Source organism: Dioscorea cayenensis, chromosome 9 (assembly GCF_009730915.1).
Source record: "Dioscorea cayenensis subsp. rotundata cultivar TDr96_F1 chromosome 9, TDr96_F1_v2_PseudoChromosome.rev07_lg8_w22 25.fasta, whole genome shotgun sequence".
Classification (NCBI taxonomy): Eukaryota; Viridiplantae; Streptophyta; class Magnoliopsida; order Dioscoreales; family Dioscoreaceae; genus Dioscorea; species Dioscorea cayenensis.
In genome coordinates, this window is record NC_052479.1 from 22,740,967 (window position 1) to 22,756,099 (window position 15,133).

Genomic DNA, 15,133 nt, shown 5'->3' on the forward strand with positions numbered 1-15,133 from the left:
CATCGCTCACCCATCGTAATTTTCAAAACTTCCCAAAACCCCTCCAACTTTTTGCAGACACCCTTTGGACACTCCGTTATATTTTACATTCCTTTTAACCCCTCACGTAAGTCAAGTGGGTCCACGATATGAAATTCTTTTTGCCCTCGCAAAGCGTGGAAAAACTGGCGCCCAATCATAACTCTTTTTACGACATAGTTTTTTCAATGCCTCCCGCTGCTTTTTCTCAAACAAAGTTTAGAAGGCTCATATCTTGTTCTTCTTGTTCTTGTTCTTGTTCTTCTTCTTCTTCTTCTTCTTCTTCTTCTTCTTCTTTTCTTCTTCCTCATTCTACAGATTCAATTTTAGCTCTTCCGATTAAATTATGGAGAGTTTTTGAGTGCTATCACTAGATACAACCGGGAGGGACAAGTGCTAATGTTCACTGGCACCGACTTCTTTGGGAATCAGAGTAGGACTGAAATATGAGCTGATGGGGTCTCGATATTTCCCGTGTCAGGGTGAAGTTTATCACACCCGATGGACATAAAACTGTATGTCCTCATATAAAACGAGGTTGACTTCCAAACAAGATGTGTCACGTGCACTCCATCTTCAAAATGTTCCGTTGTTGATCTTGTTGTTGAGCATGCATGATGTGGCATCGTATCCCACTCGAAAACGAGTTCTTCTCGTTGTAAGTTTCTTCTCGCTTATGTTTATATAGTTGTAGAGTTAATTATTGTTTATTATCCCCGTCACTCGCTTACATTTATCAAGTTTCCATTTAAACACTATTGTCTCCGATTAACTTATTAACTTATTATTTAACTTTTTGTTTTAACGCTTAAGATTTATGTTTATCGCTTAAATATTTTGTGTCTCTGCTTTAAATATTGATCGTGTTCGTTTAAACTAAAGTGTTGGCAGAATTGTGAATCTGGCAGCAGCTTCGCTCCACATCATGGCGAGCCTCGAGGCGTGGTACGCCTTCCTTCCTCATCCGATCAAGTCAAGTGTTGTCGCTGGATATCGACAATGTTTTTGAAGGCGTTGAACATTTCGGAGACGCACTTAGGAATTTCTGCAATCAAAAGGAATTTTCGACTTCAAATTATCGAAGAACGAGAAACACCTGAGCGATCTGTGGAAGGAAGCTTCGACTTCAAAAATGGCGATAAGGAAGCTATATTCCCCATACCGACAAAACGACAGAGTCGATGGATGAAAAATCGCGAATCGCGCTATCGCACCGCGACGAGAAGGCAACCCGAGTGTCCCTAGACGAAAGAGGATCGAGTCGAAGCGCTCCCGAGGTCCGCAAGTTGCGTTGTAGCCATTGCCACGCTTTCAGTCACAATCGCGATCGTGGAATGAATCGTCACGACTAGGCATTGTGTATATACTTCTTATTATTGTTTAAATATCGAACTTTATATTTAAATATATCTCTTACGCTTTTAAATATTTTTATTCTCCTGCTTAACCGTTATTTTTTTATCGCTTAAAATAAATTTGTATCCGCTTAAAATGTACAACGGGATGGTGCTAGCGGGTTCCCTCAGCTGTACTAATACACGCCGGCTCCCCAAGCGCTTCCACTCCCGTCGACATAAAAAAATCGAACATTACATTACACTCTATAAGAGATTATTAGTAATAAGGATATTTTTAAAACGTAAAAATATTAAGTATATTTTTGTTGTAATTACATTGATATTATTAAATAATAAGGATATTTTTAAACAGTAAAATATTAAATTTAAACAGAGAAACCTAAACTTAAACAGAGAAAACGAAAGTTAAAAGGGCAAAAGTTATCATTATACTGCTTAAAACGAATGTTGATATTAGCCGATAAATGAAAATGAAAATGAAAGTAATCCCTACCCGATAATGTACCTCTCGGACTACAATATCATCCAACAAGAACAGTAACCTCAAAACGAAATGTAATGAATTTAATTGAATTTAGATACATGTACATTTACATCGACAAAATTTGTCATGTTCTTCGGAAAAATGAATCAATTTAAACCGGTTTACATTCAAAACTATTACACCTATACAACGACTATGACCCCGCTATGCGTACACTCCTTCCTGGTTCGCTTTTACACAAGAAACGGAGTTTAAACAATTACATTGATATTTACACAATGAACTATATACTTAAACACCGAAAGTGTATGTTAAACAACGAACTGGATTATTAAAGAAAGAATCGTGTATACAAATATAGAAAGAACGACTAAGAACCCGCCACAGAGACTCTCCGTCGCTGACGCCTACCGCCTCCCTCCCTAAGTATCGGGAAACATACCTTAATCGCAAATAGGGACGCCGGGCCTCATGGGTACCGTAGCTTCTCACCCGGCAGTAATCGCCGATAAACCGCATGACATAGACCGCAATGACACTTCCTTTTTTTCTATCGTGGGGCTTCGTTGTCGAACAAGCGGGTACTATGCTGCCGACTCGCCCAACTCCATGTCGATACGTAGGTCGAATAGGTTCCTACTGTCGAGATATACAAGTTCATATTAGAATGCCGATTATTTTACTCGAACACTATTACACAAAACACAAATTATTAAAGCACTTACCATTTCTAGCGCTGCTTTTTATCGTATTCTTCGCCTGGCATGAAGAATAATGCCTCGTATTCTTGTTTTTCATTGTCAAGGACGACGACATGGAAGTGGCCACTCATAATTATCTGGAGGATGACGATGTCCACTTCACGCAAGTTGCGCTGCAGATCTCCAATCATAGCCATCGTGGATTCATGTGCGTCGCCGCCTCGCTTTTGACACGTAACAAGGCCAGCGGTCGCGTGATGGAGGCGCCTCTTATAACGATCATGGCACTACGCTCATCGCCTTTTGCAAGATACATACGACGCGCCCATCACATCGCCTCGCGACCATCTCCTTCCCCCGAGGCAGTCGAATAGATCGCCCGTCAGTGCCGACAGTAGTCATTCTTCCACACGCATGTCATTTGTGGTCGAACGGAACAAAGACATGTAAACAATGTTGTAAGTATAAAATTAAACGTTAAAGTATAAACTTTAAATTCTATATTGAATGTTTAAACCAGTAATTGTAATATTTAAAGGGTATCACTTATAAGTTAAATGTTATCTCAGAATTTTTAAACGTTAACGCTCCTACTTAAATGGTAACTAAAAGCAGCTTTTAAACAATATCATAAAAACTTCAAACTTACTTGTCCATAGGGCGCTGAGGAAGATCCTTATCAACTCCCCGTCAGTACTTATCGAGGCGCGATCGCCAACGTATTTTTTTCTTCTGAATGAAGACTTTCCAAGTTCTTCTACTTTTTATCGCTTCCTTTAATGGGGACGACGGCAAAAGATCAACGGGAGACACTTCCTTACATGCTTCTTGTTCTTGTGGGATTGTGTCCGCCTCGACGCGACAGCGGTCACCGTTGGTTCCACCGTGAATTCCACTTCGCTGAGGATAGACTCAACGACCTTCTCAACCGTGAGTTCCAGCGTAGCAAAGATCAATGGGAGACACAACGTTGTCTGGTTGTTCTTCTTCATGGATTGTGTCCATCTTTGATGCCACGATCGCCGTGCAACTTTGCTCCATCAGATGCATAATGTCGTCAACAACAGAGTCGACGATCTTTTCCACCGCCGTGATGGGCATGTCATCAACGTTAACAACATCACCGGCCCGATGGTGCTGCCGCCGACTGGTGTCGCTATTATTTCATCGTCACCGTCAAGAGCGGGGGAGACGGAGGCATTATTGTTTTCCCTCTTTTTGCAAGCTTCTTTCGAATGAGGCCGTCTCTGAAGGGCCACCCCGATGATGTCCTCGTCGTCCGAACTCCGACGGCGTGACGTCCCGGGTGCTTCATTTGTTTCGAAGGAAGGGCGCGATCGATGTGACTGCGACCGGCCTTCCAAATGCCTCCACCCGAGCTGACGTCGAGGGAACTCTGATCATCAAAATCGGGCAAGCCTGCACGAGAGTTCGCAGTGACATCCTCGCCCTAGTGCCGCAGTGGGAGCCGCCACGTCGGGGCCGACACGGCCGGGGGAAGCCACGGCCTCAGGGCGGGAGGGCTTCTCCGGCCTCGACGAATGCGTTTTGGCCCCGAAGCGAGGAGAACGGCGCCCAGCAAGCAGGAAGAGGTCGCCTCCTCATCTTCGCTTTGAGCAAGCTTGCCCGAGCAATAGCATCCGACCGACCGGTCGGTCTGAACAAATACTTCTTCATCAAGATTCACGGAACCCAAATTTCAGAAACTAGCATGTGTAAAGCAAACAATCTTAGCGAAAATTATTTAGTTTAAACAATTAAAACTATATTTACACATGTAACTCGTATATTTAAAGTTATAACCTATTGTGTTAAAGCATAGAAACAAACAAATTAAACATTAAACTAAAAGTTTAAAGCGGTAGTCGAACAAAGTTAAACGGTAAGTTATAATGTTAAACGATAGATGAATAAAGTTAAACGGTAAATGATATGGTTAAACGTTAACGTCTCACGGTTAAACAAAAATATTTTTTTGAATTATTACCTCTTTTCCTTCGAGAGATGACAAACTCGTCTCTATCGTCGCTTGCTTCGTAGTATTTTCACCGTAGCACAAAGATCCTTGGGATCTTCGCAGAACGGACTTTCTTTCCGGCTCCCGATCACTCAGAAACCGAGATGTTAAGCGCCACCGCAACCCTTAACATACCCGGTGTTGGTCTCTTCCCCAGCATCTAGATTGCACTCCGGGTAGCGGCTGTGGTATGTCCTCCATAAGCCACTAGCGGCGTCAGCTTGCGCCACGCAGTAGCGCCCATTCCGGTAGATCATCGACATAATCAACGATCCAGTTAGGAACCGAGCAAGAGGTATTTGGGAGGTACACCATCAGTAGTTTGGCAAAATTCTCCTCTTCTCCCCTCTGTCCAACGAGTTGCTGAAGAGTCGCTCTCGATGGAGTCTCTCGTCTCTCAGTACGTCTTCGATAAATACCTCTTCGAAAGTCGACCGTGTTTTTCTTCTTCGAAACACGATCGCCTCCCCATCGCAACGCGAGCCAAGAACGATGCCACATCTTCGAGGCTCGAAAGTCGTGATGCTTTCCCGATCCCGAATTTATTGATGCGGTTATCGTATCTCTGCAATGAGAGAGTCAAGAAGGGCCCGCTCTTGGTATACGACTTCCAACTCGATGAAATCGTGCTGAACGTGTTCTTCGGATGATCTCCCAGTGTCGAGGGATCATGTGAACTTTCAATTCGACCCACGGTCTCCACTACCGGCTGTCAAGTAGCATCGCCCATTAACTAGATCGACCGCCATAATCACAAAGCTCGCGACAATAACAATGACATTGTTAAGCTGAAATGTAATTTGTTAAACCAGAAACACTCGCCTTAAACACCGATATCATTTTTTAAGTAGTGACGATACTATTAAACGTAGATACAAATAATTAAACGGAGACTAACTAACTTAAACCAGTAAAGCTCATTGTTTAAACGGAGACCTCATTTTTTACAATCGCAACCATATCAACCGAAAGGGTAAACGTAGATTATAAACATTACACAAAAAGCACAACAATCGGAAAACCATTTCGATCAGTATACATAGACGAAAATGTAAAAACAAAACAAAAAAACCCTAGCCGAGACATCTCCCTCGGACTAACAAAAACCCCGTACGATTAATCCCCTCGAAAAGCTTCAATGTCTTCCAACAAAAACAAAAATCACAAACCAAAACCGAAAAATGTCTCTTCGTAATGTAATAGTTAACAAAAACCATAATGAATACCTTAGACTGCAGTGACGAAATGTCGAATACTTGCACGGGACTTCTTCTTCGAGACGCCAGTGGAAAGGGAAGAGTCGGTGGGAAGAGAAGAGCTGAGACGCAAGTTGAGCTGAGTCGCGAGTTGAGAGAAGACAAGCATTGTAATGTCTGAGAAAAACCCACCCACTTCCTCTCACACCGCGAAATGGAGTGCGACCACGACTTCAGTGCAGGGCATTTTCGTCCATAAAATTTTAAATACACTCCGCTTTAATGTCAAGTACGTACTTTGGGGTTTCAAAAATCATGGAGTTGAAAAGGAAGGGTTTTAGATTCAAACTATGGGGGTTTGTTTGGCAATTTAAGAAAGTGTAGGGTTTTTTGGCAATTTCCACTAATAATAATAATAATAATAATAAATTAATAATAATAATAATAGAAAGAAAAAGCCCAAAAGAAAATTAATATTGAAGGACACTAAGGGGTTATGTGAAAACAAAAAAAACAGTGGGGTATATAAAAAAAATAGTGAAGATGATATGATTAGCTGTTCTTTTCTGACAAAATTAACTAACCATGGTTAAATCCTAGTTAAACCATGGTTAGGTTCTCCATCAATCCAAGCGTTAGATTCTTCGCATCCATTGGAATCTCAACTTAAATGGGCCTATCGATGACGTGGCCCTCTAATATTAGTTACTTGTCGTAATGGACTATGTCACCATTTAAATTTAATATTATATATATATTATATAATTTTTTTTACTTATACGCCCCTGTGTCAATCCAAATTACATCTATACTTTAATTAAATTTCTCAGTTAATATAAATCCACAAAAATTAAAATTAATGTATTTTATACACAAGCATTTGAGTCTGACTATTTGCAAAAGTTTTGTAGGCAAATAATATTGATCCCACGATGAAAGACATGCTTGAGACATTTAAATATATCAAGTTTAAATATTATTAAATCTAGTGGTGATAATATATTATTGATTGTAGATTTAAGTTTATATTCCACATCCCTTCTTGATAAGTGAGAATGCAAGGACTAAACATTTAATTTTTGGTATGTGTGCATGTATTTGTTAAAAAAATTAATTATATATTTTTTATTTAGTCCATATCTTTTTTGATAGGTGAAATGCACAGATTGGACGTTCAATTATTATTAAACAAAATATGTAATTATATATTTTTATTTTTTTAATAATGAATAAAATTCAAATTTAAATAATCCCTCAACTTCAATTAGAATTTTGTAAACTCTAAATACGATTTTTCTTTTCAAAAGAAATACATAGATGATTCAAGGGAAATTTTGTAGCCATTGTTTGAAATTTCTTTTAATATCTTAAATTTTTAAATTTTAGTGGGCAGTTGAAAAATGTATAAAATATAATTTAGAATATACCAATGTAATTTGAGACACTAATCGGTCTATAAACACAGATATTATGTACAATTTGTGAAGGGTATAAATATAATTACACATTGTCAAATTCAGTAATATTATAATTAATAGCATTTATGAGGGTATGAATGCGAAAAGGCCCATTGACGTGGAGACAAAATGGTCATACGTGCATGATTGGTACCCAAAACGGCACATCTGGGCCGTTTACGTCGAACAAGATCATACATGATGGGCGAACAAGAACCGTTGGATGAAGTAGGGGTAGCCTTGAGATTCCCAATGACGCATTCGACGAGGTGTTGGTTTTTTGTTGTCATTTCGAAAGCGCCGACGTCATCATTTCTTAAATCCAATTATTAAGGGCAAAATAAGTCAAAATTTTCAACTACTGAAATAAATTTTAGAAATTTTGTTTTTATTATTTGTTTTTTATAAACTAATCGAAATATACTCAAATTGAAAAAAAAAACTCTTACAGGTAACTGTGGCAACTTTCATAGGGTATAAGTCATCCATATTTTACTGTTAATATTGACTAATATTGTTACTATTTCACTTACCAATATATTTTGGATCGTTAGATCGAACTAAGTTTATTATTAATAAGTACTATAAATACCGAGACTTTCATTGTCTCAGTTCATGTATCAAAGATTCTCCGGTTTCCGATCTATCAGCGTCGACATGTGCTTTTCAAAAACAAATTCATGACATGTCGGGATCGTGATAGTTCAGAAACTATTAGTAACCGAAAGCAATATGAATTCATAAATACCTCCTTATTTATTATAAATGATATATAAAAAAAATAAAAAGAGATTAAACATAAACAAATGTGTCAAGTATATATCTTTCTTTTTATATTTATATTGAGGATTAACTATGAGTAATATTTAAAATAGCTTTAATAACAATTAAAATAAATGTTTTCAAATTTAGATTGTATTATTCAAGTCATGGGTAAATTTAAAATATAATTAATTATAATAATTTACCCAAATCAAATTTTACAAAATAAGTTTCTAATCAAGGGTCTCATAATCAAGTTGTAGTGCATATACTCTTGATTTATATAATGTTTGTTATTTTTCTTAAAATAAAATAATATATATATATATATATTTAACTCAAGTTAGGTGGTTTTTTTAAACTATTAAACAAAAACCACAACATAGTTATTCTTATTAAGGTGTTAGTAAATAACTTTCTAGAGGTATAGACTATATAGATCGAGTCCTTAATCAATCAAGAGAAATTCCTTGTTTCATCATAATTATATATGAGAATTTTATATTTATGTATATATTAATATATATATATATATCATGGGATGAGATGTGATAAGGATGAAGGGTAAGCTATCTTTGTCTCGAAAAAGAATCAAAGAGTGCCATTTAGCGTAGGGTAGGTCCCACAAAAGTTGATAATTTATGAATAAATTTGAACCAAAAAAGTCACTAATTTAAAGTCACTTGCTGACATGGCATAGTTCAACATCTACATGGTTTTATGCGTTACTGAAAGTGTGAACAAATAGTTGGTGGATAAAGTAATACTCTTTCTTGTTGATCATTTGTATAAAGAGTTTTTCTTTACCATATAATAATGCCCAAAAATAGAAAATATAAATGTAGCTATAAAATAATGAGGGGCATCCAATAGTTAAAGAGGGTTAATTAAATTATAAATAAATTAGGATTTATCCATTCAATTGCTAATTGAGGTCATCTATAATGCATGCCCCAAATCCCAAATTTAAGATCAAATTTGGGTGAAGATTGCCCGACTAACATCTAAATTTGATCTCAAATTTAAGGTTTGGTATGGGATAACCCCAAATTTAGGGTCACACATAAATATTAATTTTTTAAATAATTTTATTATTATTATTATTATTAAAATTATAAAATTAATAATTCATTAATATAATTATAAGTAGTCATTATATAACTACAATGTTAATTTATGTGTAATTAATTAATTAATTAATTAATTAATTAATTAGTAATTAAATTAATTTATGAAACTATAATAGTTAAAATTTTATTGAAAATAACTTTAATAAAAGCTAATATAACATAAAAACTAATATTCTGGTAAACCAGCAGCACTTCAGTCTAAATTATCGAAATAGTTTCCAAAAGCATTCGAGGTTAAAGAAGGTGGTTGTTTAAGGATGTGGAAGGAATATTTTAAAAATATGTTTTTTTGAGTAAAATTTGAGGTTTGTGGTTGAAGTATAATTTAATGTAGCAGAAGCAAATTTGAGATTTTAGATAAAAATTTGGGGTTGTGGATTGGAGATGCCTTAAGAGGAAGGTAATGTAAGATTGCTTCAAATGAACCCTTACCCCCTGCTTTGGTCTGGGAGGAGGGAGGAGGAGGGTGAGGGAGTGAGGGAGGAGTATGGAGGTTTGGAAAATATTGTGTTTTGGTTCATGGAGGGTGTGGAGGAGTAGTTTATTTTTTTGTTTAGTTGAAAAAGAGGAGTGGGAGAGAGAGAAAGAGTGTAATGTGTATTTGATTATTTTGCCCTTTATACTATAAAATAGGTAATAATATATATAATAATCAATTGTAGAATAATAATAATAACACAATATATAATATATGATAAACATTATAAAAACACACACAATAATTAGGGAAAAAAATATTTATTCGAAAATTATGAGGAGTCATAACATCTCGATTATAATTGACAAATATTGGTTAAAATGTGAACACCCTAAACGATCATTCAAACATACCTCTATTTTTTTGTCATATTTTTTTCATAAACTTAAAAATGGTGAAAACATACTTGAAAAAGCATACTCTATTTTTCATATTTAACAAAAAAATATGCTCATGATAAACATATTCACAATCCCAAACAAACAATCACTGGGATACTAATAGGAATTCTACATATATGTGAAGGCGATTAATGGTGATTTTTGCATTATTTAAAAAAATTAAAAAAACGATAAACATCCACTCCCCAAAAAGACCCCCAATTTGGGGAGTGGATATGAGGTGAGGAGGTGAGGCACCCTCCTCACCCCTCTCACCCCCTTCACTCCCTCAACCAAACAACACCCACACCCCCAACACCCTCACCCCTCCTCCCTCCCCCAACCAAACAAAGCCTTATAGATTATGTTAATTTCAATTAACAAAATATATATAAATATGTATTTATAATTTCTTGTAAATACTGAAATAAAAAATATATGTTTATTGATATTTGGTTATTTGGATGAACCCATCCTGTGGTAGAGAATTGATGGAATGATTCGTTTTTGGTATTTGATTGAGACGATGATTCATATAAAGTAACTTTTTTTTTTATGTCACCATAATATTTATTTTTTGCAATCTTTATAATGTAAGTTGATTTTAAATCTTTTTATAATTTTAAATCCTAAATTTTTTTATAAATTTTTTATAATTATAACTAAATTTTTTAAAATTGAAAATTTAATTAATTTATTTATTTATTTTAAAAAGTGTAAATTTAAAGAGTGTGGACTACAGCTGTCCCACTTGGTCCCACTTGAAGGCACAAATATATATATTTATATATATTATTTTCATAAATCCACGTTATAAACCTTGTTAGTTCAACTCTGATCACCTAACCCACTCATTTAACTTTGTTTGAACTCTTTCTTTTTTTGTTTTTCTTTTAAGAAAAAAAAATCTCACCAACTAATATCATGTGTGAATAGTGAACAAGTAGCTATTTCTCTCTCCTTTAAAGATTAATTTCAAAGGATTTATTTAGTTTGTATACTTAACCTTATAATTGAAAAAAAAAACTATTAATCTTTTATATATATATATATATATATAAACCATTTGCGGGATTTTCATAAAAGTAATAGATCTTAGGGGATGCCCATCACATTTAAAATATGTAAACGTTACGTACCTCCATGTATTTATAAAATATTGAAAATATCTTTAGTGGTCTATATTTTATCTTAAAAATATTATAATAATTTGTGAACCTCAATAAAAAAAATCATTATCATAGCCCTCTTCCAATCAAAGGAACTGACTCTTTTAATATACATTAATAAAAATATTAAAATTATCAACCATTTTACAAAGAGAAAAGAATGTGCCTATTCCTTGAAATATTTGTAAATGACATGTAGTTCTGTATGTTAAAAAGAAAAAATAAATCTTCTTATCCCCAAAATCTTTTCAACACACAATATATGACTAGAGTCAGAATGAGCTGAGCCGAGCCGAGCTCGAAGCTATGCCTTGTTCAGTTTGCTCATTACATTATTTAATCGAGACTTGAACTCGAGCTCGAAACTTTCTTCGAGCTTCATTTTTTTATGCTCAAGCTTGCTCGTTACATTATTTTAACCGAGCTCGAGCTCTAATCGAGCTTCTTTCTCGAGTTTCATGCCCGAGCTCAACTCATAAGAAAAATTCGAGCTTAGATTTAACTAGCTAACTTGATTAAGACTTGACTATTTTTTTATATTTTATTTTTTTATTTAGTAAACTTATTTAATGAATCATTATCAAGTGTGACTCAACTCGATTTGAGTTTGATTATATTAATGATTGTTACAAATAAAATCAGTAAAACGATACTATAAACGAGCTTTTTAATTATACAATAAACGAGTTCTTCACAAGATTTAATGAGTCGAGTTTGGTGGTATTCAAGCTTGCTCTGCTTATCTTACGAGCTCATTTAACTTAATCGAACTCAATGACCTCAAAGCTTTTTTAAATGAAATCTTTAGCCTCGAATAAGTAGTTTATAGTCCCTATATGTGTAACTCAAATTGACAACAAATGACATAGTCACATATACACCTTTAATATACATATACATATACATATATATAATGTAATATATATATATATATATAAACGAGCTCACAATCGAGCTTTGTTCACGAGCTTGGTCACGAGTCGTGTTCATGAGCCAAAACGAGCCGAGCTATCGGCTCGTTTTCAGCTGCTTATTAATCGAAATAAAAACGATGCTCAAGTTTGACTTTCATTTACAATACGTAGCTAAACACGAACGAGCCCTTTTATCGAATCGAATACCGAGCCTACTCACGCAATGACTTTCTACCAAATACACCCCTATATATCCTTTATATCACTCAATTATTTATTTATTATCTTTATCCCCGATGAGCTCATCGAACATCATAAATATATGGGATTTTGACATCATAAATATATGGGATTTTTGACTCTCATTTTTTTACCCTCCCCAAATATCCACTATTAGTGATGCTTACAACTAGATTGTTTTTGGTGATTGTTTTTTTAAAGTTAATCAATATTATATTAAGATTTTTAAAAATATTATTTTAATAATACTTTTTAAATTTATATTTATAAATAATTATGATATTTTTAAAAAGTGAGTACATTGTCGTAACCACTAGTTGTTAGTCTTAATTATTTCGGATTGATTATATTGTTTTTTTTTTTGTCAGATTGCTCTATCAACTATTAAGAGCCACCAAAAAAATAAAATAAACTTATTATTATTATTATTATTATTATTATTGACTACGTAAATCATTTTAATTTACAAAGAAATAACTCACATTACCAGCAAAAAGTCAAATGGAAGCCATCCAACAAGCTTTTCAATATCTATCATTGAAGAAAATTCCACACTATAATTTTTCCAAGTCAAATAAAAACAATTAAGAATATATTTTTGGAGTACATGGAGAAGAAAAAAATGGCTTGAAGCATTTAAATCATTTTACAGAATTCACATTACTTGCAACTTGTCCAATGGCAGCCAACAAACAAGCTTTTCAATATCAAAGAAAATTCCCACCATGCCCACCTTAACCCTTATCTCAACATGGGGTTAATGTAGGTATTTTTAGTAAAAATAGACCAAAAAGGAATAAAATAACGAGCAATGGAAGAAACATCACTTCACAAAAGATCCCAAAGACACAAAAACAAGGTCACAGTTACACTGAAAATAACAATTTATACCTTAATTTTAAAAAATTATTAAAAAAAATAAATAATGGTAGTAACAGATGAAGGTGCTTTATTTGGTGTGCCACTTTGAATTTCCTCAAGAATATCTTTTATGAGAAATAACAAGTGTTCACAGATAAATGTAGAGACTTAGGAATTTCTTTAAAAAGAAGATAATCAAGTCATCCATAGCAAATATAAATTTGAGGACCAATAAGGTATGGGGATGCCTTTTAACTTATTTGGGACTCCGTGGTTTTTTTTGGGATGATCTAAGGCTCTAAATAAAATAAAGATTAGAAGATCGGAAGCTTGTAGAGAGAGAAATGCATATGCAAAAACAAAGGGAGAGAAGGATTTAGCACAAAGAAAACTTTATTTCATATGATGGAGGTGGGGTATGTGTCCACCTTACAAACACCAACAGGCCTTATATATAGGCTCCAAGGTACTCAAAATCACTCAATAAAACCATGGACTAAAACCACTTAAGCCCAAGATTTTACAAAAGTACAATGATAAGACACTTATTTGTGGAGTATAAAATTCTCTACTATTTACAATACTACTACAGTTACCAACTTATTTTACACACTAAAAAAACTTCGTCTATTTTATATACTAAAAAATAAACATTCGTTTTTCTTACATACTAAAAATTAAATACTGCTTCAGTCCACGAGAATACGAGCAAATATTGAAGTCCAGGACAGTTGGGATTTTTTTATCCTTCCGTCATGTTGGCTAAAGAACAATTATCACATAAAATGTACAGTAAATCCTATAAATAATAAGGGTAAATGACCCAAATGGTCACTAAACTATGCGTTAATTCCTATTTTGGTCACTGAAGTAAAAAAAATTATATCCGAGTTACTAAACTTATCAAATCCTTCCAATCAAGTCACCCAGGCAAACGACGTTAACGGAAGACAGAGTTGGCTTGCCACCTCACCATTGGCCTCGCCCTGTCAGCGATACCCATACACTGTTCATCCTCACAATTCTCCTCTTACGTCCAAACAACTCCTTCATCTCTTTCCAAACTCCTCTCTTTCTCTTCTTCTCTATCTTCTCCATCTCCTTATTCATCTTTTCAACCTTCATCTCGTCCCTCCTCCCTCCCTCCCCCCCATGATCATCACCTTCTTCTTCCTCTCTTTCTCACTAGTACTTAGCTCATCTCCATTAATGAGCACCTCTCTTATCCTCATCCGCCCTAATAAACAACACAAGAGCTACATACCTCATTGGCAACCTCTCATTCGTGTAGCATGCACACATGCCTCTTCGGACATTCTCTTGCGACTAATATTCTACAAACTTTCTCCCTCTCCCTCTCACTCAAATCGCCATGAGCATCCAAGTATATATACATCGCTCTATAAGCTCCATCATAACACCTCTCCAAAGGATCCAACAACACTCTCATTCTATCCATAAACTCCACAAACTCATCCTTCCCCAAACTACCTTCTCTTGCCATCTATCCTGCATACTCCTCCATGATCTCAATCATAACCTCCTGCTTTTGCATTTGATTCACTTTTCACGCTTGCAATCAAAAGTAACCAAGTATTCTCTTCATGCACTCTATGTCATGGGTTAAAAGATCTTAAGTGGAGACTTTCGTTGAGTCAGCATGGCTATCATGGACTCAAGCCCATGAATGCATGCCTTATTTGCACACACGTCAATGGCGAGCATGTAGAATTTGAAAGAGATTTTATACATGCATTGATCCTATCTTGGTTGGTATTAACACCACAATTGAGCAGATGAGGATAAGAGAGATGCTCATTAATGGAGATAAGCTTAGTAGTGAGAAGGAGAGGAAGAAGAAGGTGATGATAATGGGGGGAGAAGGAGATGAAGGTTGAAGAGATGAAGAAGGAGATGGAGAAGATAGAAAAGAAGAGAAAGAGAGGAGTTTGGAAGGAGATAGAGTTG